The 26,065-nt window shown below is 42.6% G+C and overlaps 1 long non-coding RNA gene across 1 annotated transcript; it reads right to left on the bottom strand.

Moving 5' to 3' along the window:
- Positions 1 to 1,399: 1,399 nt before the first annotated feature.
- On the bottom strand, positions 1,400 to 26,065 carry LOC309364262. The gene is made up of 3 exons (XR_014165791.1): positions 25,861 to 26,065; positions 2,980 to 3,135; positions 1,400 to 1,971 (listed from the first exon to the last, which is right to left on the bottom strand). It is a non-coding gene; the product is annotated as an uncharacterized lncRNA (long non-coding RNA).

The raw sequence follows: 26,065 nt of genomic DNA, 5'->3' as shown, positions 1-26,065 counted from the left end.
TTAGAGTAATCTATGGTGTTGTTCAGCAGTTGCCTAAACACATGACAAGTAAAACTGAAGCTGAGGAAAGGGCACACACACACACACACACACACACACACACACACTAGCGGGCTGCTCTTCAAATCTATGTTATTAGTGCAAAGATTTGAAGAAGGCTTCATAGCACATTAACTGCATAAGCTTGGAAACCTCCCTAAGAGCAGGAGCCCTGGTTTACTGTGGCTTCTATTACCTGAACAGAGCTGTAAGAGACAAACAAGACAGCAGTGACAGCTGAAACCTCATAGAGCAGGGAAAGGGAACAGAGCTGATTCTGAAACTCTGCTGTCCTATTGCATTGTAGCTCCATCACAGTCCTTCAGAAGAGCTGTGATATCTAGCTGCCCTATCTGAAGTCTATTGTTTTCAACTGTTCAATGGACAGTCACCTCAGTATTACAGGACTTTTCAGGATAAAGCAACATTTTTTTTATTTCTTTGGGAACTTTCGTAGACATTCCATTCTCGTTCCACATGTTGAATATCCACCGAGGAGATTTTGTGCAAATATTATTGCTTCCCCTGTACACCGTGAACTTGAACATCTCTTTGCATTTGTACTCTGTGGATATCCAGTAGGCATTTGCTCGAAATGGTTCATTAGCAGATAAACTGTTCTGATGCCAGAACCAAGCTATTTTAAAACAATCAGGTTACATTGAGGGGGTGCTAGTGGTGTACAGCTTTGGTGCTCTACAGTTACTTATACTGAGATAGATGATAAATTGAGTGGAGATGCATTGTCCACAGGCCATAATAAAAAATACACTCTGTAAGAACTTATACTGAGTCAAAGTACTGTAACTCAGTCTACATCAACTGGCAGTAACTCGCTAGGGTTTAAGGCAGCATGCCAGGATTTATCACTGAGGTCCATACTGTGAAAGAAAAAGAAAAAAGTAGCAATACAGAAATGAAAACTTCATCATTAATAAAACTTGAACACAAATACATGTGTGAGTAGGATCAGGGCTGGTTGCAGCCTGCCTTGATCTTTCAAGCTGCTGCGCTTGAGGAAGAAGTTTACCTTGGGGCAAGTGAAGGCAGCAAGCTGAAGACGGGAGCAGTGACTCCTGGCCTCTGGTAGGGCACCAGTGGACCAGCATCTTTTACTGCTTTGGTCAGCTGTGCTTGCTGGCAACGTCATGTGATTCATGTGTTCTTGAAAAGGCTGCTAGCACCTTGTATAGCCATAAAGAAAGAAAACCTGCTGGTGCCACAGTAAATCTTTTGGTGTTTATGGTGTCCCAGAATACCTAGTGGGAAACTAATGCATTCTTGCTGAGAACCTCCTCTGCCCCACCCAGTATTGGCACAGCTGTCTGTACTCCAAGAACACATGGAACTTGATCCTCATCAATATTTTCAGCCGAAAAGACGGACAATGGAAGAATTAAATTATGGAACTGTAGACAAGGAGGTTCAGAAAAGAGAAGATAGGAAATGGTCCCAATACCTTTAAATCAGTTGAGGAAGCTTTCCTTTTCCAAGAGGATAACTACCACTGCTTCCAACACATATTTCCACCCAGCTCTGGTGGACTCTCTGCTAACATTCTGGATATGGGCAACCCATCTGCCTTACTCAGCACAAAGGAGATGTAGACTGGTAGACCAAATTCTACTTGAAACACATAACCAGTGCTAATTTTACAGAAAACAAGTGCTGGAACTCACCATGTACACCTCTCTTGTTCTCTTATCATGGCAATGGCACCCACCTGAGTTCTGGCTGAAAAAAAGCCTTGGGGATAACAGAGACCCTTAAGCATCATAAAACACGTGGATTCAGGGAGCATGACAGTGGCAAGAGAAAGGGGATTTTTTTCTTTCCCATGGTACCTGTCAGCCATGACTGCTTGGGTGAAGATTATGAAGCTCTGTGCTATGAAGATATGTCTTTCAGGTTATGTAAATTTGTAAGAGACAGCTGAAGAAAAACAACAACAACAAATCAATGAAAACAGCTCTGCGTGTAGTTTCTACCGAAATCAATGGCAGTTATGTGTAGGCACCCTTATGCAGGATTTCAGCCAATGCAAGCAAAAACAGTAGAATCGCATATGATCAGAATAACATTTGTGGTGAGTTTATACTCTCGACAGAAGCATACTGATCCTGTTAGCAACGCAGTAAACATACAGGCAGGGTTTTGTGTAGGTGTCAAGTGTGTCTCTTTGAAGTGCCACCCAAAACAGAAGCAGGGCCTTCAGTGTGTGTGTTGTTGTTTTTAAAGTCACCCTGCAGTTGTTTTTTCTCTGTACAGTGATACCATTTTAGTATTTTGTTTAGACATGTCAACCCAGCCGAAGATTCCTGGAAAATAAATATTGCTGCTAGAGCTTTTCTAATGACTTAAAGATGTATGAGTTTGTAGGTAAGTCAGTAGCAGGGAAAGGATAAATTTACGTAAAGGCCATAAATAAATACTGAGATTACTCAAATGGAGTGATGGACTTTGCTGTCCGTTTCTTGTAAATACTACATCCCCCCCATTGCTTTAAATTGGTTCTGGAATGTTGGGGGGGGGAGGAATCTGTTTTCTTACATGTCATTCACCAGTGTGTTCATGTACGTACATCTGCACATACACATATACACAGCCTTAAAAGACATGCTCACAAAGGTGTTAACGTCTGTACACATGAATATGCTATCGTAACATTTCTGAGGTACATTCTATTACTAATGGATAATTTAGGACACAATCTGCTGAAGCACTTTTAAGGCCCATTGATTCCAGCTAGAGAGATTTAAGTGCATGCTTAATAGGAAGATTTAGTTCTTCAGTAGCCTAACTTTATACATAATTTTGACTGGAAAGTCCTACAAGGACTGAGGTCCTTGTAGATGAATTCTTAGGGCAATGTGTGAAAAAAGAGAGCTAAGAATAAAGTGCCAAGATTCTTTGTACTATCCTAAAGCAGTCTTTTCCTACCTAGTACCATACAGATGTTTCGGACTACAACTCCCATCTTCCTTGACGAATGGCAATGTCGGTTGGGGCTGATGTGAGTTGATGTGAGGGCATCAGGTCCAGGAAGGTTTTTCTAGAGAGTTCAGATTGGAAAGACTCCATTTATTGGCCAAAAGGCTGACATGAAATGAAAAAAAAAAAAAAAGTGATATGGAATATTCAGATGAAAAATGGAACACATAAGCATTTAAGAAAAGGTAGTATACAAGAATGACAAGGGATAAAAGCAAAAATACTACCCCCATGACCACAGTGTAAAAAATGGGGGTGCACAAATGGGCATTTTGTGGGTCAAGCTTTGCTTAAGCAACAATATCTTCCTGAGATCTGGTGCATTTCTGTGGTTTGTCCCCTATTCTTCCTTCTTTGTCTGTTGGACTGCTGTTTGACACTGACCCCTACCTTTCCTTCAGCTCTGATGTCTAATTGCGACCTTGGCTATGAGTCCAGACTTGTTCCCTCGCCTGGAGCTCCTTGCTCAACTTCTAGTTCCTGTCTCTTGGTTCATCTTGAGCTGCTACCTGCAACTCATCTCTGACAGTAAGCCCCACACCCCTGGTGCCTGACAGTCACCAGGCTTAGAACAGTGATGGCCACCAATCTTGGTGGCTTTGAAGAAGGTAAAGGCTGTCAGCGGCTACTAGCCACAGTAGCTATACTCTGCCTTCAAGGTTGGAGGCAGCATGCTTCTGAACACCAGGTGCTGGAAGACACAGGAGGCAAGGGTGGTGTTGTACTAAAGTCCTTGCTTGTGTGCCTCCCATTGGCATATGGCTGGCTACTGTGAGAACAGCACGTCAGACTAGCTTGGCCATTGGCCTGATCCAACAAGTTCTTCTCATGCTCTTATGAGTACCAATACAGCATCAAGCAAGTACATCACTGTGGAATCTCTTATTTATTTAAGGTATTTCTTATCCCTCCTTTCCATTGAAAGGGTCACTAAGACCAATAAGCCAAATACAAAACAATATAAAACAAATAAAATCACATTAAATGCCCAAAGAAATACTTTCTTTTTAATCTATTAAATTGGCTAGGAAATGAAAGATGTCTTCTTATTGACCAGATCTTCCTATGTTACATGCATGCACAAATGTGCACACGCACACCTTAATCTTTAGCATATTTTCTGTTATCAGCATGCTAGCCTATTGGAGAGCATCCACCTTCTGCCTTACGGTGGTGGTGGCAGCAGCAGCAGCCGAAGCAGAGGAGAGCTATGAGAGGATCAACATAATGTAATATGCTCTTGGACAGTGCCAGCGTATTTAAACATTTGTTTATTGAGTAATTTATCTCTGGCACATTAGGAGGTCTTTAAAGAGATCTCTGCAAGAGGGGAATAATTGCTGTTCCTCTGATTAAGCTGAAATGCATACAGATGTATGATTAACAGGACAGGATATTTATATAATATTATCATATCATATAAATAGAGTGGCCGTGTACAAGACTAAGGACAGAACTTATGAATCATTCATACAGTTTATGTGGCTGAGTGAAATTTGGCTCCTTCTCCAGTGTTTTTATCATCCCTAACCAAATCAAGAAAAGAAAGGGAATAGTGCCGGACTTTTGCAATCACAAGCACATTGCGGGAAGATCTAATTAATATTTCCCACTGAGAAGCTAGGGCCATCTTTTTTTTTTAAAGTTATTCAAATTATGTCACAAGAGTGGCTGTTTATAATAGACACAAAACAATGACAAGTGGCTTTAATTTCACCTTGATGCATTTCACTCCAAATACCTACAATAGGACCAGCTCTCTGAGTTTGCTTTGCAAGAGTAACGAGTCCTTCTGATTTGTGTGGGAGTATCCTTTTACATTTTGAAATACCGCATTTTACATTCTGAAAGACCACACATCCCTTGATTTGTGCTGGTAAGTGGCAAGACTCAATGAGGAAAGCAGGATAAGTTCCAGAAGGATGTTGCTATGTTGCAAGACGCAAAGAACAACAGGGAATCCTTGGGCACCTTAAGAGGCTATGAATTGTTTTGTGTGACATGAGCTTCAGTAAGCAAGCACCTACGCCATCAGTTGCTGAAATATCTAGCTTACATCTGGCAGAACAGGTCCTTGCCTACCAAAGCTTATGCTGTGAGAAATATCACAGTCTCTAAACTTTCATGGGGAGTTTTGATATTATGTATTATTCCTAATGAGAAATCTGTCCCAAGGAGCTCACAAATTAAGTTTCACCAGTGTGTAATGTAATGAATATATATTACAGAATGAGCACCGAGAAATGAACACCTGCTCCTTCGTGGAAGATACAATCAGGACCATTTCCCTATCACAGACCTAATCTTTTATTTAGAAAATATATAAATGCAGATCGCCTTTATTGGATCCCAAGCCCCGTGCACTTGGTCCGGCCAGGATTCATACCCCACCACTGCCCAGGAGCTGGCCTAGGAGCTTCCCAACGGCCGACCACCTAAGCCAGGCATTGCTCCCAGGGGGTAGGTATTTGGAGCAATGGGCTACAACAGCTGCCTACCCTGTAATTGGTTAAGCATCCAGTTCCCAAACATAGACCTAGATGCCCCTCGGAATCCCATCCAGTTCTACAATTCTGTAATTCTGTGACATATATGCCAATAAAGATTTGAGGTTCAATTTGATTCTGTGACATCAGGTCACAGCTGCCTTCACTGTATGTACTCTTTTAAAGGTAATGGGACCCCTGACCATTAGGTCCAGTCGTGGATGATTCTGGGGTTGCGGCGCTCATCTTGCTTTATTGGCTGAGGGAGCCGGCATACAGCTTCTGGGTCATGTAGCCAGCATGACTAAGCTGCTTCTGGCGAAACCAGAGCAGCGCACGGAAACGCCATTTACCTTCCCACCGGAGCAGTACCTATTTATCTACTTGCACTTTGAAGTGCTTTCACACTGCTAGGTTGGCAGGAAGAGGGACCAAGCAACAGGAGCTCACCCCATCACAGGGATTCGAACCGCCAACCTTTTGATCAGCAAGCCCTAGGCTCTGTGGTTTAGACCACAACTTTTAGGCACCTGCTAAAAACATTTTTTTTCGTTTAGACAAGTGTACCCAGATATGTGTAGAACGCTGATGTCTGTTTTAATCTGCTTTTGATTCATTGCTGATTTAAATTCTTATCATTTTTAACTTTTACCATTTTTTTGTTTTTTGTCATTGTAAGCTGCTTTGAGATTCCCCCCCCTTTTTTACAATTAAGCAGTGTCTAAATTTTATGAAATAGATAAATTAGAAAAGGATCTGAATCTGTACCCTTTTTGCTCCTCCTCTGTGTGAAAAGCAGTCGCAGGTGGAATGATGACACCAGTCCATGATAAGGCCTTTGTTTCAGCAAAGCGTCATCTTCACTTCCTGGGCTCAATCTGTTTCCATCCCCTGCACAGTGGTGCATTATAGCCTGATTTCATACATACTCCAACTCAATACTTTCAACAGCTGCTTTTCTTCTGATTAACAGATCGTGTGTTGGTTCAACTGTAGATCAAAGTCCCTTCAGCAGCTGACATGGAGAATTATCCCAAAGCACCAGATTTATTATGCTGTCCGTGTACATTGAGACGGCTGTGTAGGAGAAAGGGCACACCATGTATTTTCATGCTGTTTCTCTGGCTAAAGACCTGCACCTTTCATTGCTGGACCTATTTATGCATTGTTTCTTTCCTGCTGGTGATTATGCAATTCTTCTTGTTTACAGAGTACAAACTGTTCTGACAAACAATTAAAATAGACTATAGCGCATGGTTAAAAATTGCTGAATATTCTTCTTCACGGAAAGATCTACCGTTATTGAAAAGGAGCACTGAGTCAATGGGGGTAAAGTATCTCAATGAAGCAAATACATCTAATAGAGTCCATGAACCCCAGTCTCTTTTACGCTGTTTGAGATGCATTGACCTAAACTATCAGTTAATTCAATTTTTCTCTGGAACTAGCGGTCTAAGGGTTGTACCCAAAGTGTTATTTCCACTCAGTTTGTATGGTGCTTTAGTACAGCATCATGTTGCAGAACTATGAGGCAAGGGGATGTTTGTGTATTCAGTCGAAAGTATATGGGAACGAAGGGTGAATCAAGGACATTAAAAACATGATTTTCTTAATAAACACAAATAACAAACAAAATATACAAACCCTGTGAAGTGACAAATCAAGGACATTTAACTGAGGTGCTCACTAGGTGGATCTGTTAAAATCCAGTACTATACAGGGAACTAAGTCTATCCCATTCCATTTCTGGGCAGATCTTTCATGGAAGATCCTATAAAATCCATTCAGACACATGCTTTTTATTTTTTAAAAAATAAGTACTTAAGAGATGGTCTGAGGGTTATGTGCTGCCTCAATTCCTTTTCAGAACAGGACACCCAATTGACCACATTCTGGAGCAGCTGGCGCATTTGCTCTGAATGCAAACACAGCAAGTTCCCCTGAGAGCAGTGGAGCTTGATGATGCTCCATTGTCCTCAGAGGGAATTGTATGGAAAAATAATTATGACTATAACCAGAAGGCTAGACATGTTCTTCCCCCCAGAGAACAATAGAACAGCGTCAAGTTCCAATGGTGCTCCAATGGTGAAGAGAGGGAGAAAAAGGGGTGTTCTGAGCTGATATCTGAACCCAAAACATACCCTTTCCTGCAACATGTCCCCAAAATAGGGGCAGTGAGGCAAAGGGAAACCACACCCCTGACCTCCCCACCTTCTGCTCTGCCCCCACGAGGCTGGCAGAGCTCTGGATATGGCAGTTCCTCAGCCTCAAGTTTCCCCTGCCTGTCGGATTGCCCTGCCCATTAGTTTGAAGAAATCTCACTGGGTAGATTCATAGTCATGTGCTGGGATGCTCATTGAGATATCGAGTTCATAAGTCTCACCAACGGGACCTTCTTCTTCCATATAAAGTCTGTGATATGGATCTCCATGTAAAGCAATGGAGGCAAGGCACATTCTGAATAATTCCATGAAAATTAGAAGAAATGCAGTTGCATATTTCAAAACCAGCCTCTCTTGACCAAAATATGAAACTACTGTGAAATACGTGATTTACTATACACAGGTTTGGATGGTTAGTCCTATACATGGGATGTATGAGTGAGTGATGCCACTGGCAATTTTTCAAGGTGATGTCTCTGATATCATAAAGGGGGCAGGGAGGAGAAAAAAGGACCTCTGTTTTGCTGTGTCTCCTTTTATTTGTTGTTTGTTTTTATTAATTTCTTCCAGTTTGTGGCCCTTTCTCTTTCCTCTTTTTTTTTAACATCCCTTCTGCTTTTGTTTAGCTTTACTGATGCTGGGAGAATCCTCATATTGTTTCACATAGCATTGACTTGACCTTTGCCTCAATTGTGCAGCTGTCTGTGAGGCTAAGGCTGAAACCTGCTTGCCTCTGGAAGCCCAGGCTGCTTCTGAAGGTCAAATCTTTATGAGAGTTTGTGGGAGAGATATGAGAATGAAAGTGTGTGGGAGCACATGCATGCACATCTGCATTTTGCTAAAAGATGATGTGAATTTGGGAGTAATTTTGTTTATTCAAGGCAACAAGGAAATAGTTACAGGTCAGAATAGAGGTTTGACTTCTCTGACCAAACAAAGGTGGAAGAAAGAGGCAGTGGGGGGGAAGAACTTGCATAAGACCCTGGTCTTGAACAACTTTGCAAACGTTTCTTCAGCAATTGCACACCCACTTAGCTTCTAATATGCTCTCTGAAATGACACAATTTGAGATAAAGCCTTCAAGCTAATGAGAAGCCTGGGAATGACACCTGCAGCTGGCATGTGCCCCTGATAGATGGGAAGTTCTTTATTTGTCTAAAGCAAACTCCAAAGATAATGTAGCTGATTCAGATGCCTGGGTATTTATTAATAGAAACTAGCCATTTTGAGCCAATTGGCTACTAGAGGAGTAAAAAATTTCAGGTGTGCAACAGGACCAGCCCAAGACATTTTGTTGCCTGAAGCAACTGATGCCACCCACCTTCCTTCTATAGGCAAAATTCAGCCAGGCTAGCAGCTAAATCTGGCTTTGACACTGGTGACAGGACAGCCTCCTCCACTGCAACCGAGCTATATAAACTAGTACTGGTGGGCAGACACAACTCGGTTCATTGTCCACTTCTCAGAATCAGCCACCTGAAGCAGCTGCCTCACACTCTCTCATGATAGGACTGGATCCCGTAGGCAAAAACATTAGTCTTAAATCTGGATGGGAGAATGTTGGTTTCTCTCAGTTTTTCAGATCTTAAATTTACTTCTTTAGATTCCCCCCCCAATAGATTTTATTGAATTTCATGTTGAGAAGTGAAAATGAAACAAAAGGAAAGAAAACGAAGAATTGAATATGTCAACCATAAAAGTCACAGTGCAACTCCACAGGAATAATATAGTACCAACTGATACAAGGATTCCCTTTAAAATAACAAAGGTATTTAAAAATAAAAGTATTCTCTGCCTGTGAGTTCCATCATTATTGAAAATAAAGGCTTATAAAATCTTAGATGAACCAGAGGTTTGCATACACTGGTGACACTGAGTGACTGTGTGCCTCAATATTTGTATAAGAAATAACATCATGTCATATAGCACAAAAGTGGTCATTTGAGCATTGGTGTTTAGATACTTTTAGTTTATGAGAGGTCTTTTCAAGGAGGGCAATTTGCCAAACCCTGGAGTACCAGCAATCCAGATTATTAAGACTGAATGTCTTCCAGGATTTGGCAATGGAGCCAAATATAGCAATGGAGTTCTCCACACTTCCACATCAGTTTTTTTTGTTTTTGTTTTTAAAAAGCCTCATGAAAATTCAGCATTTTTGTGTAAATTTCCCCCTAAAACACACTTTTATTGTGTGCAGTTTTGCCTAAAATACACATCCTTACAAAGCATATTTTCCCTAATGTGAAGCATTTCTGTATGCTATTTAAACCAATAATGCATTTATAGGCACACTCATTTTGTACATGCTACTTGGTTGGAGAACTGCACTGTGAAGTTTGGAGAAGTGCAGATTTTGAAGGACGGCTGTGTTTCAGTTCATTTATTATTCCAGAAAGTACAAACTAGGTAAATTTCCCCTTAAATGTGGGTTGAATTGAATTTTGCTTCCATCCCTAGTCCCAGATTAGGGAACTGCTACATTGTGAAGCGTATCAGTAAATGCACAGTAACTAGGCTGCTGAGCTAGAAAAGGAAGATCCATCAAGCACAGCAATCTATCTCCAGTGATGACCTTGGACATTCACAGGCAAGACATGCTCTAAGAACGATGCAGTGCTATCATTTATCCCAGGCAGCCAGCAATCGGAAGCATTCAATGGCCCCCAATGGAAATGAATGGTTCAGGGTCACTAGGGGACTTCCAGTTGTTGACCCCGCCGTTAGATTCACTACTTCCCATGTTGCGGTTATGTTTGACAGCACAAAGCTGGCTCTTCGAGTGACCCCTTTCAAGCAAACCTCCTCTAGTGAACGTTGGAATATTTCCCTGTTTAACCTCTGCACTCGAGAATGAATTGCAGTGGGATTCTTTTCTTTGGATGTGTGTTGTTTTCTTGGCTGAAGTGTGCTATTTAAACAACCTCACTCGTCCAGCTGCTCTATTCTTTAAAACGCACTAGAAGCTATGCATCTTCTGGAGGAATAAATTCATACTTGGTAGGCCTATGCAGATTTCGGTTCCAGTTATCCCACCAGCTCTGTATATTCCATACATTGCAGTTCTAGCAACATCCCATCTCCCCACATATTTCATTGTTTTCACTTATTTGTACAAGAAGCAGCCACCCATATTCAACAACCCCACCCTCTCCCAGGGTGACTGGTCATTTCGGTTTTGAAATGAAGGTCTCATCCTGCAAGTTGCCATGCGGTTCTCGGAGGCCTATTATAACCATGTTCCACTGATGTTGCTTATGTGATAAAACTATGCCAGGTTGATTGAAAAGTAGCGGTTTTCTTGTCTGTTTGACTCTCTTGGACATGGGTTGTCATGTTTCCTGTCCATTAAAATTAAATTCCAAAGTTGTGAGATCCAAATCTCAGAGAGGACTGCATTTAGAGTATCCCAATACAATAAGTTGTGTTGCTGGCCGATTTCAAGATAATGGTGTCCTCCCTGTCACCCACCATTGTTAGTTGCATGGTGTGCCTATGTCCTACCCTTGTAAATCTGGATGATCTCAACACCACTCTTGTGTTTTATCAATTACCTTGAGTACTGTATTGTGTTTCCATTAGACTGAAAGCTACTCAGGGCATGAACTCAGTCTTCTTACAAGTTGTGTAACGTGCTATGTATACTCAAGATGCTCCATAAATAATTATAACGAGCCAGCAGCAGAATGGTTTTATTAATCAAAAACTGTCTCCGTATAAATGTCTCTTGGAGCGCTACATTTCCTGCTTCTCCTTTATCTCTGCCTGATCTTTGGAGCCCTAAATACATTCATGCAAAGGGTCACCGACTTGAGCAACAGGCAAATCATCGTAGGGGAAAAACTCGCTGTGTATTATTCCCGTGGAACTGAAATTTAAAAGGATGAACTTTGGGATGAGCAGGCTAAGCTAACGCCACAACTGTTGTCACTTGATTAAATCAGTCTCAGAAGATTGGAATAGCAAGACAACTATGGTGCGAAATTAAAATCTTTTCATTTATAAGGGGAAAAAATGTTCCAGGCACACAGACAACTAGTTATGCAGGAGTGTAATACATACAAACCACGACGTTAGAAGGCCCTCTAGAGAGCCAACAATGCTGCAAATGTAACTTATTCAGTGTATTCAGGTGAAAATACACCACATTTAACCACAGTTCTCAGACATTCATTTACATATCTTTCTTTACAGGGACCTCCCCCCGCACCCCGCTAGCATCCTTCTGAGACTGCCTATTTTGGCACCTTGGTGTATCAAGGATCATATGGGGTAAGGTTGGCTGTCCGAGTGACTGTAAATAAATATAAGTTCAACTAAGGTATAATACTAAATCAGATGGCACACTGGAGTAGAAAACAATGAGAAATAGGTAGTACATTTACTACTAGCCTTTCCTCTGCCACCTCCTCTTCAATTGTGAAGTGCTTTTCCAAGTCAAAAAAGAAACAAAGGAAAAAGAGGGAGGGGTTTAGACTCTACTCACATTCAGATGGATGTAATGTGTAGTTTGGTTCTTACTTGAGAGTGCAAATACAGTCATACCTCGGGTTACAGATGCTTCAGGTTGCGCGTTTTCGGGTTGCACACCACGCCGAGCCCGGAAGTACTGGAACGGGTTACTTCTGGGTTTCGGCACTCGCGCATGCGCAGAAGCACTAAATTGTGCTTGGCGCATGCGCAGAAGTGCCAAATCGCGACCCGTGTGTGCGCAGACATGCCTCCCGCACTGTAATGGTTCTAGGGGTTGCTCATGCGTAAAACGGTGCAACACCTGGCTGGATTGCTTGAGTGAACCTTTTCTGTCCGGACAGCCACTCACCCGTGGCTGTCTCAATCGCTGGCAGTATCCGTCAGTGGGCATTTCTTGAACTTCTTCCAGCAAAGAAGCTCTTTGACGCCTAGTCTCCTCCTACTCTCCCTGCGCGGAAGCCTTCTGTGCAAGGAGGACCCTTACTCTCCCCGCTGGTCCCTGGCAAGGAGTCATGGGACTGCCTCGCCGATTCCCCCATCTGCCCCCCTTCTCCACTGGTGCCACGCTGATTCTCTTCCCCAGAAGATGGGCTGCCTCTCCCCATCCCGGGACGCTCTCTGAGACCCCTCCGGAGCCTGCTCTCTCCCTCCGGCCCTGATGGCAGTTCCCTGACACGCACGGATCACGTTCGCAACCCGAGTGTCCACTGTCATGGATTTCAGTACAGACGTGTACTCTGTCCTGAAACTAGGATATCCAGTCCTGCTAAAGTTAGCTGCCTTCGCAAATCGAACAACTTAACTTAAACCCCATTGTTGATTTCCTGGCAATTAAGTCCAATTAACTTTAGTTGGATCAAGGCTAGTACGTGAAAGTAGCTCTCATATAAATGTATTGTCTTTAGGGCCAATGTCCAAGCAGGTGTATGATTATTCCAAACAGATACCTGTATGAGGATCCACTTTTTGTTAGATCGCTGTAGCTAAACTTGTATGGCTGTTATCCTTATTTATCATTTGAAAATAGATGAATGGTTGCAAAATTCCCAGTGAAGACAAAAGTTATTTCATCTGGAATGTTGTGAATGGGTTGTGCTCTGTAAAATTAAAAATGGGGCCATTTCTTCTTTATCTAAAGGAATGTACCAGCTGGTAATATTCACAGAAATATTGACTGCATTGTGGAAGCAGTTGAAATCCTCCAATGAAATGCAGATTTTAGTAATGTAGCTTAAAGCAGACAGAAGACAGCCAGCTATATTGACAAATTTAATTCATGCTGCCAAACTCGGAAAGGAAAGTTTGTTTAAGGACTCTTTGAAGCGCTCCTAAAAGATAGCCAAGCGAGTCTGGGAAAAGCCAAGTTCCATGAATTGACTAATGTGCTGCTGCAATTCTAGAGCTCCTCTTAGAAACACATAATTAGAAGGGGAAATGCAAATACTGCATGTGCATATTGAGGTTGTCATTAACATATCTGGGAAGGGAACCAACATAAATTATTTGTGTAACAGGGAATCTTTATATAAAATTAAGCCCATTTTATGTACTCAGGATAAAAATTGCGGATACTATCAGATCGCTTGATGAAGGCAAAATGCAAGCCGATTCTCATGAATCATATTAGCCCTTACTATTGATGGCTCAGATGGAGGTCTTTGGAGACCATTTTAGAGAGATAGTCAACATTTCATCTGCCTTTTACTTTCTAAATACCTTCCAAATATTTAATAGCTTATTTCAATGCAGGACTAGCCAATCCATGAGGCCAGGTGAGGCGAGCACCTCCAGTGGAAGGATCCACAGGGACAGCAGATCCTGATGTCTGTCTGTCTTCACCCCTTGTTCCTGGTGTAGATCTTCACCTACTCTTTCTTTCCTGGCGAGGGCAGGCAGGTGGAGGAGGAGGCACTCTTATCTGGTTTGCTTCAAGTGCCAAAATGTCTTGGGCTGCCTGGAATTTAGGTGTCCATGACACAAGGCACAAGCCACTAAAGGCTGCAGGTTATAAAGTGTGTGTGGCTTGGCGGGGGGCAGTGGTTGATGTACTACAGCTCCCATAGTCCCCAACCACTGGTCCTGCTTGCAACTTCTAGGGCTACATAATCTTCACCATCCAACAGGTTTGAAAAATGGCATCTTTCATTCTTGATAACCAGCTGTCTGTGCCAAACAGTTGCTCAGCTCCAAATGCTAAAACTTTGGGAGAGCAATTTCGCATATGACAAATAATAACCGCCAATAGCGTTAAACTGTCATGAGATTTCCTGAAGTGTCTAGATTGGTGCTACCTGAATTCTGAGTTAATGGTCAGGCCTCAGTCTCACTGGCTGCAGGGACTGTGAACATCCCCTTCCCCTTGGCAATTGTAGTGGAATGCAATGTGCACAGGGACAGTTTGTTCTGCTGCAATGCATGCAGGATGTGATCCTGCATGGCAAAATCACTCCTGAGTGTTTGGTGAGCAGTGGCAATGGTTGGAGTGGAAGGTTTGGCATTTTCCAACATCAGGTAGAATTCAACTTGGCACTAAAAAGATTGTTCCTTCAATGCATTTATTAATAAAATAAGCTTTTTAGCACTAATCAGAAAAATCAAGTTTTATGATCAAAATGGATATTATTACTGTATTACAATTTATGAATCATCTTCTAAACCACTATCTTCTTGTATTCTTCATCTGACAAACATTGGATTGAAATGAAACAATTCAAATGTTTGTTGCTTAAAATGGAGTTTAGAGACAACAGGGGATGACAGTGACCAATATTAACCGTACACACATGAACTGTTTGCAGTCCTGTACGCAGGTGGTGCTGTGGTCTAAACCACTGAGCCTCTTGGGCTTGCCACTCAGAAGATTGGCAGTTCGTATTCCAGCAATGGGGTGAGCTCCCGTTGCTCGGTCCCAGCTCCTGCCAACCTAGCAGTTCGCAAGCACGTCAAAAAGTGCAAGTAGATAAATAGGAACCACTCCGCCGGGAAGGTAAACGGTGTTTCTGTGCGCTGCCCTGATTTCAGTGTTCTGTTGCACCAGAAGCGGCTTAGTCATGCTGGCCACATGACCCGGAAAAACTGTCTGTGGACAAACACCGGCTCCCTTGGCCTGTAAAGCGAGATGAGAGCCGCAACCCCAGAGTCGTCAGCGACTGGACTTAACTGTCAGGGGTCCTTTAACTTTAATTTAATCTTATGCGTGTCTTTCATACGTTCTGCCCTATTCTGGTGACTAATTTGTTTTAAACTGTTTTTAATATTGTATTTTTACATGTAAACTGCACTGGGACCTTAAGGTGAAGGCCAGGTAAGAAATCAAATTATGATTACTATAACTAACAATAACATGTACATATTATTGGATTTTATTCTTTATTTATAACCCACTCTCCTTGGTTCACACAACCCCAAAGTGAGAAACAACATTAAAACAATATTTCATTTAAATGCACCTTAAGAATGGATAATATATTAACAACAAAAGTGTATCAGTCAAGTGAGCGGGGCTGCTTTAGTAAAATGTTTAGGTGAATTGCCTACAGTTTTACTTGGCAACAAAACTCCATCAGTGTTGATACTGCTCACACCTACTTGAGAGGGGAGGGCATTTGAGAGTCAGGGCATCATTTATGAGAATGCCCTCTCAAGAGTCATCATGTACTGTATCCTACAAAACTGAGACAACATCAGAAGGGAATCTCCCAATGACCTCAAAGTCCAGGCACTAACTGCAACATCCAAACCCAACCCAAAGGCAGCAACATACTGACTGAATGGCACTAATCTAGCCATTAAAATACTACAGCTACCTGTCCAGTGAGTATGTATGTGTTGCCTCAGACAGCAAAATATATTGGGAGGTCCTGATAGTAATGTTGTTGTTGTTTAGTCATTTAGTCGTGTCCGACTCTTCGTGACCCCATGGACCAGAGCATGCCAGGCACTCCTGTCTTCCACTGCCTCCTGCAGGATATACCAGATTTCTACGGATCTCCTTAACGTTAAAAATTTTTTAGCGATAACAAACGGGCTGCTCCTGACCCTAGTGGATAATTTCAAACAACATGTGAGCGCTTCAGACCAGAATACAAATCCCCTAGCCAGCCCGGATCCACCACTCCCCAGCAAACCCCGGAGGAAAAAAGCTGAGCCTAAGATGAAGAAAAGCAAAAATATGAAAAACCTAAGGCGGCTTAAGACAACTCACCGTACCTGTAAAAAATATTGGCAGAAGCTCTTCAACCTTCTTCCATCCCCTTCTACAAGTGGAACAAACAAATCCAACTCGAGTGCCATCAAAGAGACACGTAAAGTAGATACACCCATAAAAGAATCTAAATCAAGTTTTGAAGAATCAACACCGAGCTGGGACAAAGGAACTAATCCATCTACAGTCATACCGCCCCAGAGTCCTCTTATGGCCAGCGCAGAATCTGTAGACAGAGGTGAGCAGGCGACCCAAACTATTGAGGGGAACCACTCCTCCCAAGCTCGACAGATGTTGTGTCCCAAAAGAGAATGGAGTCTAGTCCTAATCCCACAAAAGCTTGTCTTTGCCAATTACCCTAAACCGCCTAGATTTTATGCAGGGTTGGACCGTATAGACCACTTTTTGTCCATTATAAGTGGCATTTTACCGGGGGTAGTAAAAGCAACTGACATAGCCGCTATTGAGTATCTACATCAAGATGATTGCTCGGTACGAGCATTGATTACTTTTTTAGATCATAATCTGGCCAGTTTCATTTTTAGAGCTAAAAACCTATTCAAAAAAGAAAGAATAGTCCTATTAAGAATATTTGAAAATAGAGCACCTGCAACCTCTCTGATGGGGCCCAAGGGCATAGGAATGGAAGTTCACAAAAGCGAAAAAACCAACCACCAAAACCATCGAAATAGAAAGCATAAGTTCCAGCAGGATCATCTCCATCAAACAGTACCAAATGGAAAAAAAGAAGCCCCACATCCAACTGGCGTCTGGCCTCTCACGTGTGATAGTGAGGACTCCGCTTTGGAGGAAGAACTCTCGCTGATAAAGCGATTCTGGTCACTGCATTCTCCAGCTCAAACTGGGATCCTGAAAAGACTTGATTTACTTCGAAGCAGACTAGAAAAAAAGGATGATCAAGGTGAGACAATGAAGGACCCTTATGTGCAGCCCATATCTCCCAAATGTCTGGTGGATAAGAAGACAGTGGGAGGCACTTTTAAATGTGTAGACGTGGAATTACAATCTGAGCCCCCTGTGATGTACAATAAAGTAAGACCAAATCAAGGTGTGAAACCTCAAAGCTCCTGGCACAGCTATCTTAAATTGTCTCCGAATGAATTAGCTTCCCCCCCAACTCCAAAATCTAGCCCCAAATCACCAAGAAAAGAGGATCACTACACTCTCTCCAAGCAGTCATCCTCGAAAAGAGCCAACGGGTGTGTTTTTTTAGACACCAAAGAATCGCTGGACGTGGTGGTGACATAGATCCAGCTCCCCGAAGGGCCCGGGGCCTAAAAGTGCTGTCTTGGAATATCGCGGGTTGGCACGCCAAGAAAAATAATCAACAATTTTTGTGCTACCTTAAGCAATTTGACATCATCTTCTTTCAGGAGACATGGCAGAATGACCCTATATTTCTTAATGGGTATAACTGCCACTACCTGCCTGCCTCTCCATCTCTAAGGGGCGGCAGATCTAGTGGTGGCCTAGCTTGCTTCATTTCCACGGAGCTGGCGCATTCTCTAACAGCCCTACCCAGCTGCAATTCTTTAGCAACAGCCGCTCTACTTAGCTTCAAGAGAACTACTCTCTTGCTGGTCAATGTCTATATTCCCCCAGGCCAAAAAAACCCCGTTGTCAAGGCTACATGGGCTGAGCTAGAGGCGTTTTTAGAGCCTCTCGAATCTACTTACCCGTCTGCCCTGACTATTGTGTGTGGAGACTTCAACGCTCGTATAGGAACAGATGACAACAGTCTATACACTCATTTCAACCTATTTATGGACCCTGAAGAACAGACGGATATTGGTGCGACATGACTGTCCAAAGATAGTAGAAGTAATTTCCCAGGTCTCTGCTTAGTGCAGGCTGCCAGACGGAGGGAACTGCTGATATTAAACGGCAATATAGAGGGGGACCGCCCCGGGGAATATACTCATTTCTCCAAGGCTGGGGGAAGCGTTATAGATTATATCTTAATCTCAAGATTTGCTCACAGCTTTGTAAGGAAGTTCCAAGTGGGCCACAATACTCTGAGTGATCACCTACCTCTAATTTTAGAGCTTGCAGGTCGGCCTTTTGACTATTCTATTGCCGAGCCACAATATATACCTTCTGTAAATTTGGATATACCTGCCCCCAAAAGACTCAAATGGTCCCCAATACTGAATGAAAATCTAACCCTCCTTCTTCAGTCAGTGGAGTTAAAGCTTATTCGCTCCGCTATTGTATCAGGCAATTCAGTAGATGCGATTATGGAACGCTTTAAATTACTTTTGGAAAGATTGAAACCCCATTTAACAACAGTGATACATAGCTCCGCTACAAAGAGGGCAAAGGACGGAGCTAGCTGGTTTGACCTGGAGTGCAGGCAAACAAGGAGACAAACGAGAACAGCCTACCAGAGATACAGGAAATCAGGGACTGCCCTCCTACTTAATGCTTATATTTATCTGAGACGGTCTTACAAACAATTACTAAGGAGAAAGAAACTGGAAGCTGAAAGAGCCGCATGGCACAGTTTGGTTAAGGCATCGCACGAGAAAGATACTACTTGCTTTTGGCGAACCATATCTGGTCTACTGGACCAGGAGCGTACTAATTCCATCTGTACAGTGGAACCAATGGAGTGGTTGCGCCATTTTCAATCTTTGTTCTATGACCAGGAAGCCCAACATTACAAACTATGCATTCAATTGGAGGACCTACCTCATTGGCCACCAGTAACTGCAAAGGAAGTTGAGAATTTAATCGCACAATTAAAGAACAACAAGGCCCCAGGGAATGATTACATCCCTGCCGAACTTCTGAAGTCCAACATTGGCTGGTGGGCCCCCCTGCTGGCGTCTTTATTTTCTTGGATCGACTCAATGGGTTTACTCCCAGATGGTTGGACTGAGGCAATAATTATCCCAATCTATAAAAAAGGACCGATGACAGACCCGGCGAGTTATAGACCAATCAGCCTTCTGCCTATACCCAGCAAACTATATGCCAAACATCTTTATATCAAGCTAACTAGCTGGCTGGAAACTGAAGCTATTCTAGCGGAAGAGCAAGCGGGTTTCAGGCAAGGCAGATCCACCATAGACCATTGCTTCACCCTAGCCTATTTAATTGACAAATATGCCAAAAAATCCCGTGGGGTGTTATATGCAGCCTTTATCGATCTAAAGGCTGCTTTCGATTCAATTCCACGTGTAAGACTCTGGGATAAATTGAGCACATCAAGTATTGACAAAAGACTATTATTTCTGATCAGCTGTTTATATAAAGACACGGTGCTGCATGTAAGAACTTCGTTAAATGGCCATCTTATAGGACCAGTTCCTGTCAGTAAGGGGGTCAAGCAAGGTTGCATCCTGGCCCCAGTTCTATTCAACATCTACATCAATGATATGGTTAACTGTTTGTCATCTCCGGACTTCCACGCCCCCAAACTGGCTGACAAATCAATATCAGTGCTTTTGTATGCTGATGATGCGATACTCCTATCTCGAACAAGAATAGGCTTAAATAGGCTCATAGGTGAATTTTCAGCATACTGTAGGAGAGAGCAACTTGCAATAAACTATCAGAAAACCAAAATTATGGTTTTTGCAAGGAAACACAGACAGTACAGCTGGAGGATGGATAACCAGACAATTGAACAGGTTAAAGCCTTCAAATATCTGGGTATCGTTTTCCAGTCGACCGGGTCCTGGGATGTCCATCAAAAATGTGCCAAAGAAAAAGCAGCTCAAAGTATCAAGATGCTGTCCCGCTTCTTTTACACGAAGGGGGGCAGATACATCCCAGCAGCCCTTGAAGTTTTTCAAGCAAAACCTCTGGCGCAGTTACTGTACGGGGCACAAATCTGGACGGGGAACCACTGCTCCAGTCTTGAAACTGTTCAGTCTAAATTTCTAAGGCAGATATTCGGCGTCCCCTCCTGTGTTCCAAACGCAGCATTACGACTCGAGGCCTGCCTTCCATCTGTAGAAACTCAGACCTGGCAGAGAACATTCAACTATTGGCTTCGTCTTAATCTAAATCCACCTGGTCTACTGCCTCTAGTAATGCAAGACCCTCACAAAAGCAAGTGGTTCAAAACTGTGCATCAAAAACTCCTTACATGCGGTCTGCATTCACAGTCCCTACTATCAATGGGCCTCATTAAAGCAAAGAGTCTAATAGGCCAGCGCCTGAAAGACATTGAACGACAAAACAACCTGATTATCTTAAAGAAACTGTGCCCATGGTATACCTACTTTCCCCCTTCTCATTTTGACTCTCCAGCTTCATATTTGTTTAAACTAACCATCCCAAAATACAGACGTGCCTTTACATTGGCTAGATGGGATGTTCTTCCCTCTGCTGTACTCGAAGGTCGTTACCAAAAGACTCCATTTGAAAAACGACTTTGCCCATGTGGAGATGGTAACACGGAAACAGTGTCCCACGTCCTTCTATCTTGCCCCCTTTACAAAGACCTAAGGAACGAGATTATTACTCCACTCATTCTCTCCAACCCCGGCCGTTCACCAGACATTACACTGTATTTTCTATTATCTGATACGGATAGTCAGATAACAGAGAAGGTCGCGAGGTACATCGAGAGAGCTGCGAAATTGAGGGCCACCATCTGAGTGACAGACTTGTTCATCTGACGGACCTCCTTTTGCTTGTTCTTTTCTTCCTTTTATCCCTATTTTCACTTTTAACTCTTGTATAGCTGTGGCCTGTTGGCTTTGCTAATAAAGTTTTGTTTTGATTTGATTTGATTTGATTTGCCTCCTGCAGTTTGGTCAAACTCATGCTGGTAGCTTCGAGAACACTATCCAACCATCTCGTCCTCTGTCGTCCCCTTCTCCTTGTGCCCTCAATCTTTCCCAGCATCAGGTTCTTTTCCAGGGAGTCTTCTCTGCTCATGAGGTGGCCAAAGTATTGGAGTCTCAGCTTCAGGATCTGTCCTTCCAGTGAGCACTCAGGGCTGATTTCCTTAAGAATGGATACATTTGATCTTCTTGCAGTCCATTGGACTCTCAAAAGAGTCTCCTCCAGCACCATAATTCAAAAGCATCAAACTATACAGACCTTTGTCTGCAAGGTGATGTCTCTGCTTTTTAAGATGCTGTCTAGGTTTGTCATTGCTTTTCTCCCAAGAAGGAGGCATCTTTTAATTTTGTGACTGCTGTCACCATCTGCAGTGACCATGGAGCCCAAGAAAGTAAAATCTCTCACTGCCTGATAGTAATACACATCCACAAAAGACATCCACATCTAACAAGTTTATAACTCTTAGGCAGAAACAGCAATTTTCTCTTCAATAAGCTTTGAATGTGGATCTGGGTGGCGCACAGCAAAACGTGACTCAAAATAGTAACTAAGCAATCCTGTTGCTTTAGCGATGCACCCCATCACCCTCTGGAAGAAGCGGAACTTGTCAATAACCAAGGAGCAGCAGCCGACTGGTTGCTGTAAGCTTGTTTGTAGAGCTATACAGTCAATTCCCGTGTTCCTATTAAGTTCTTTGCCTATATTGTTAGTTTGCTTACGTCAGCCATGCATCTGCAGTCCCTAATTTTATACTACTTCTAGATCTCAGTAATTTATTTTTCAGCCAACTGCTTAAGTGACTCATCACGGTGGAAAGGGAACATATATATGTGTGTGTGTGTATATATGTGTGTTGCATTTGTATTGGGGAGTAGAAGGGATGTTTACCTACATTTTCTCCGCTGCTAAGGTAATTGAGATTACCTGCTGTTTTGTTTTTAATCAAACCTTTTAGCATTAATCCCAGCTTAGATATTGGCTTTCTTCTTCTTCATGAATATTAAGGACCGTGTGTATGTGAGACACCATCTTCTAGTCACTGCAGAACCCAGGAGTCCCTCTCCAGAAACCACCATGCTCTCTGTATGCACTAACTACGGCATGCTGTTAATTTTTCAGAAAAGGAAAGGACAAACTGACCCTGAGTACTCTACACTTTCCAATCACATAGGTCACAATCCAGCTGGGACCAAACAGAAAAGATGCAGGATATCTGTGGCCAGATCTCTCATTTCCCTTTTTCTTTTAAAGGAAGGAACTTGCAGCAGGGGTATGTGTATGGCTACTGTACAGGTCTTAATCATCCCAAGTGTTCCTGGCCAGATCCAAATTGTGTCTCTCCCCATGGTTTTTTTCATGGTTTTTTTTTTTTTTAAGGAAAATGTTAGGAGATCAATGGCTACAGTGGAAGGCTCTTACTTCCCTCTGAATACTAGTCATTGGGGGTCACAAGTGGGGAGAGTGGTCCACACTTGGGTTTTGATTGCTGCCTTCCCCAAGGATTCTGGTTGATCACTGTGAGAACAGGATGCTGGACTAAATGGAACACTAGTCTGATCCAGAATGGCTCTTATGTTCTCATGTTGCTATCTGATCACTAATCTCCAACTTGCTCCTACGTCACAACAAATAGGACCATGATCATTGCCTCAATCCTTGATGTTGCCGTGCCCCATGGGTCCTGTCCCTGACTTCTGAAAGTCTGACAACAGCACATACACTCAGAGGCACTCCACATCCTTGGGAACCTTGTGTAACCTGGGTCAGCACCAGATTTAGGGTGTTGCGGGTGGTTCAACTGCCCAGAGCACAGAGCTGAGGGTGCACAAAATCATCCTCATAATAAAACCTATATTTATATGGGTACTTACTGAGAAGTACCAAAAAAAGGGCAACTGTACCAAAATGATTTCTTGTGAAAATAAGAAATATTTGGATGGGGGTGCATGCCAAATGTTTTCCTTGCTCAGAACACCATATTACCAAAGTCCACCCCTGCCAAGGTTCTTGTACATGGCCCTGTGCATATTCATTCAATATTAAGAGCCACTGGGTTTCCCCATGCTGTTTCCCTGCCTAAGCCTCACATCATTGTTGGGGATAGGGTCAGAGAATCACACAAGAAGACGTCACATTATGCATTGTGTTATACAACTATGCATTACAGTATCAGGAAAAAGACACATGCAGTGGCAGCTTCAACTTTCTGGCAACATCCAAACAGAGATGAGGATAGACAGTTACTAATGTCGGGGCATTGGTAGAGATGAGAAGTTAGGAGGAGAAGAGCTTAGGGAAGAGCCAAAGTTCAATGGCAGAGCAGTTGCATTGCATGCAAAGGTTCAATCTCCAGCATCTCCTGGTTGGGCTGGGAGAGAACCCTGCCTCAAACCTGGACAGCTGCTGCTGTGCTAGAAGATACTGAACTTCATGGATACTGACTCAATATAAGGCAGCCTCCTATCTTCCCACACTTTAATTCTGCTGTTATCTTGCCCCAGTCCTTGGACCACCCTTGTCAGCCCCGGGAAACCTACACGTAGCATCCACTGTGATGTATGTTTCTTCCTGCTGGAACAAGGCTAATGTCAATGAACCAAAAAATGAAACAGAACCCATAATGATGATTTTAATTTGTAAAAATAAATAAATCACAGTTTAGAGATGGGGACAGGCTATTGGATTGGGAAGAAGATGAATGAGAGAATAGTGTTGGAGAAATCTCTAACTGTAAGAGAAATAAAGTAGCTCTAAAATGTTGTTTTCATGAGGAAAATCAAAATTTGAGGACCAGAATATGCTATTGGGGGTACCTGAGAACACTTGGAGGTAGAAATAAGCTGGGCTTTTGTGCAGGTGTTGTAACTTATTTATGCTTTTCAGGTCAACAAATGGCTAACAGAATAAATCATATGTATGAACTAAGGTGTCTGTTCCATGCATCAGGGGTATTCAAAAATAAGGAATGAAAGAACCACTTATAATAGGATTCCTGGCAACCTCAGACCAACCTTACATACAGCCGAGCCATGTTCCTTTTCCTTCTGATGCCTGAAGGCAGAATTCCTCTAAATCTCTAAATGGCTTGGAACCAGGGATCTGAAAGATCGCCTTGTCCTGCATGAACCTGCCTAGTTTTAAAAAATCATTTTCAGAGGTCCTGCCTTTGGAAATTAGGGGGGTAGCACCCCATTTCACAACACCTTTCCTAGAAATAGTCATTGGTGTCTTTTAGACTGTAATCCTTTCCCCACTTACTAGGGAGTGAGCTCCACAGGACACTCTGTGGCACTTACTTCTGAGTAGATGTGCACAGGATTGTGCTTCCAAGTCAAAGGTGTCCGCCCCCCCCGGTACTTAATGGATGATTGTTTTCTTATTACAGCCCTACTGAGACTGTTATTTCTTTTAAATTGGATAGCAAACATTGATTGGTTTTTAAATAGCTTTATCCGGATTTTATTGTTCATGTTTGTTATTTTATAAGCTACTTTTATAGTTTAAAACAGTTATACTCCCATTTTTATAATGACAAACAGGCAAAATGCTTGACTCAGGGAATAAATCTCCTTATGAGACTATATTGTTGCACACCAGCCCAATCGCTAAGTGGAGTGAGATTTTGGGGTTCTAGTTGCTCACCCAGGGTTTGTGTTTCCTTTTGGAATGATGCATAGCAGAGACTGTGGTGTCTTTAGGATATATGGTTTATTTACACACATATTTAACCTGAGCCTAGAATGGAGGGGCTCGCAGCATTAACACCCCCAAATGGTCTTGCTTTTCCCATAGCCACAGTCTCATATTCCAGTAGAAATCAAACATTGCTCTCTAACATTGCTCTCCCTCTCTTACTCCAGCTTTCCTTCCTAGGTCACATCACTGCCAACTCTCAATTCTCAAGACTTTTGTCCTTCTCATTATCTGCAAGTTGCCACCGATTTGCTATCTCCCACGGAGCCCCTTCCTTTGTTCTCCTTACAACCTCACTAGAAGGCTAGCCTGGCTATTCCAAAAATTAACACTTGCTGGATACAAGAGTTAGTCTGGCACACAGCCTAACACCCAAACTCATAACAATATTATGCCTTGAATACTAGACAGGTAGCAGCATAATTTGTGTCTATACAGAGCAGCCTTCCACAAGCGAGTGCTACAAATGTTTCCGACTGCAACTCTCATTATCTCCAACAAATAGACATGTTTGCTGGGGCTGATACTGTAGTCTGAAACATTTGGGGGAAAGCTAATACACCACAGTACAGATTCTATGCAGGTTATCAACAAAGTCGACTGAAGACCACCTAGATGCAGGTACACTTACTGTTACATTTGGAAAGAGAGCTCAGTGCTGTTGGAGTTTTATTCTCAGATAGCATCTAATATAGCCCTTGAAGAAGAATGCTGAGCTCTTAAATAAAGTGTGTCAATATTGTAGGGTTGTGTATAGATGCTAGGAAAGGATATATTTATTAGGTATTATCCTTCCTTCCTCACATTTGTGAGTTCAGCAGAGTGCATTCCTTTGCAGCTTAAAAGGCTGCTTAGATAGACTAGTTTCATCCTTTTACTTTAAGTAATTCAGGATGCTTTAACGCAGACTGGATTTTCCTAGTATTTCCCCTTTCTCTCCCCTTAAAACAACAATCACATGAAGTGTCTTGTAAAAGGTAAAAATAACATTTACTCAGTATTTCTTCTTGAAGAATAACAGATAACAGCAGCTTTGTTCAAGCAGGCTTAAAATGGTCATTCTGTTACACAAACATGCTTACATCTAGTTTGAGATGGTGTCTGAGCAAAGGAGCTCAGACATGCAGATGTTCTAAATTGCTAAAATGAGGTGAAAGGTAAAGGTCAAAGAGCAAAGAACAAAGAGGAAGTGCCTGACC

Source organism: Podarcis melisellensis (genome assembly GCF_964234715.1).
Source record: "Podarcis melisellensis genome assembly, chromosome: 2".
NCBI classification, from domain to species: domain Eukaryota; kingdom Metazoa; phylum Chordata; class Lepidosauria; order Squamata; family Lacertidae; genus Podarcis; species Podarcis melisellensis.
Note: the sequence above shows the minus strand (reverse complement) of the source record. Positions and strands in the feature narration are given on the sequence as shown.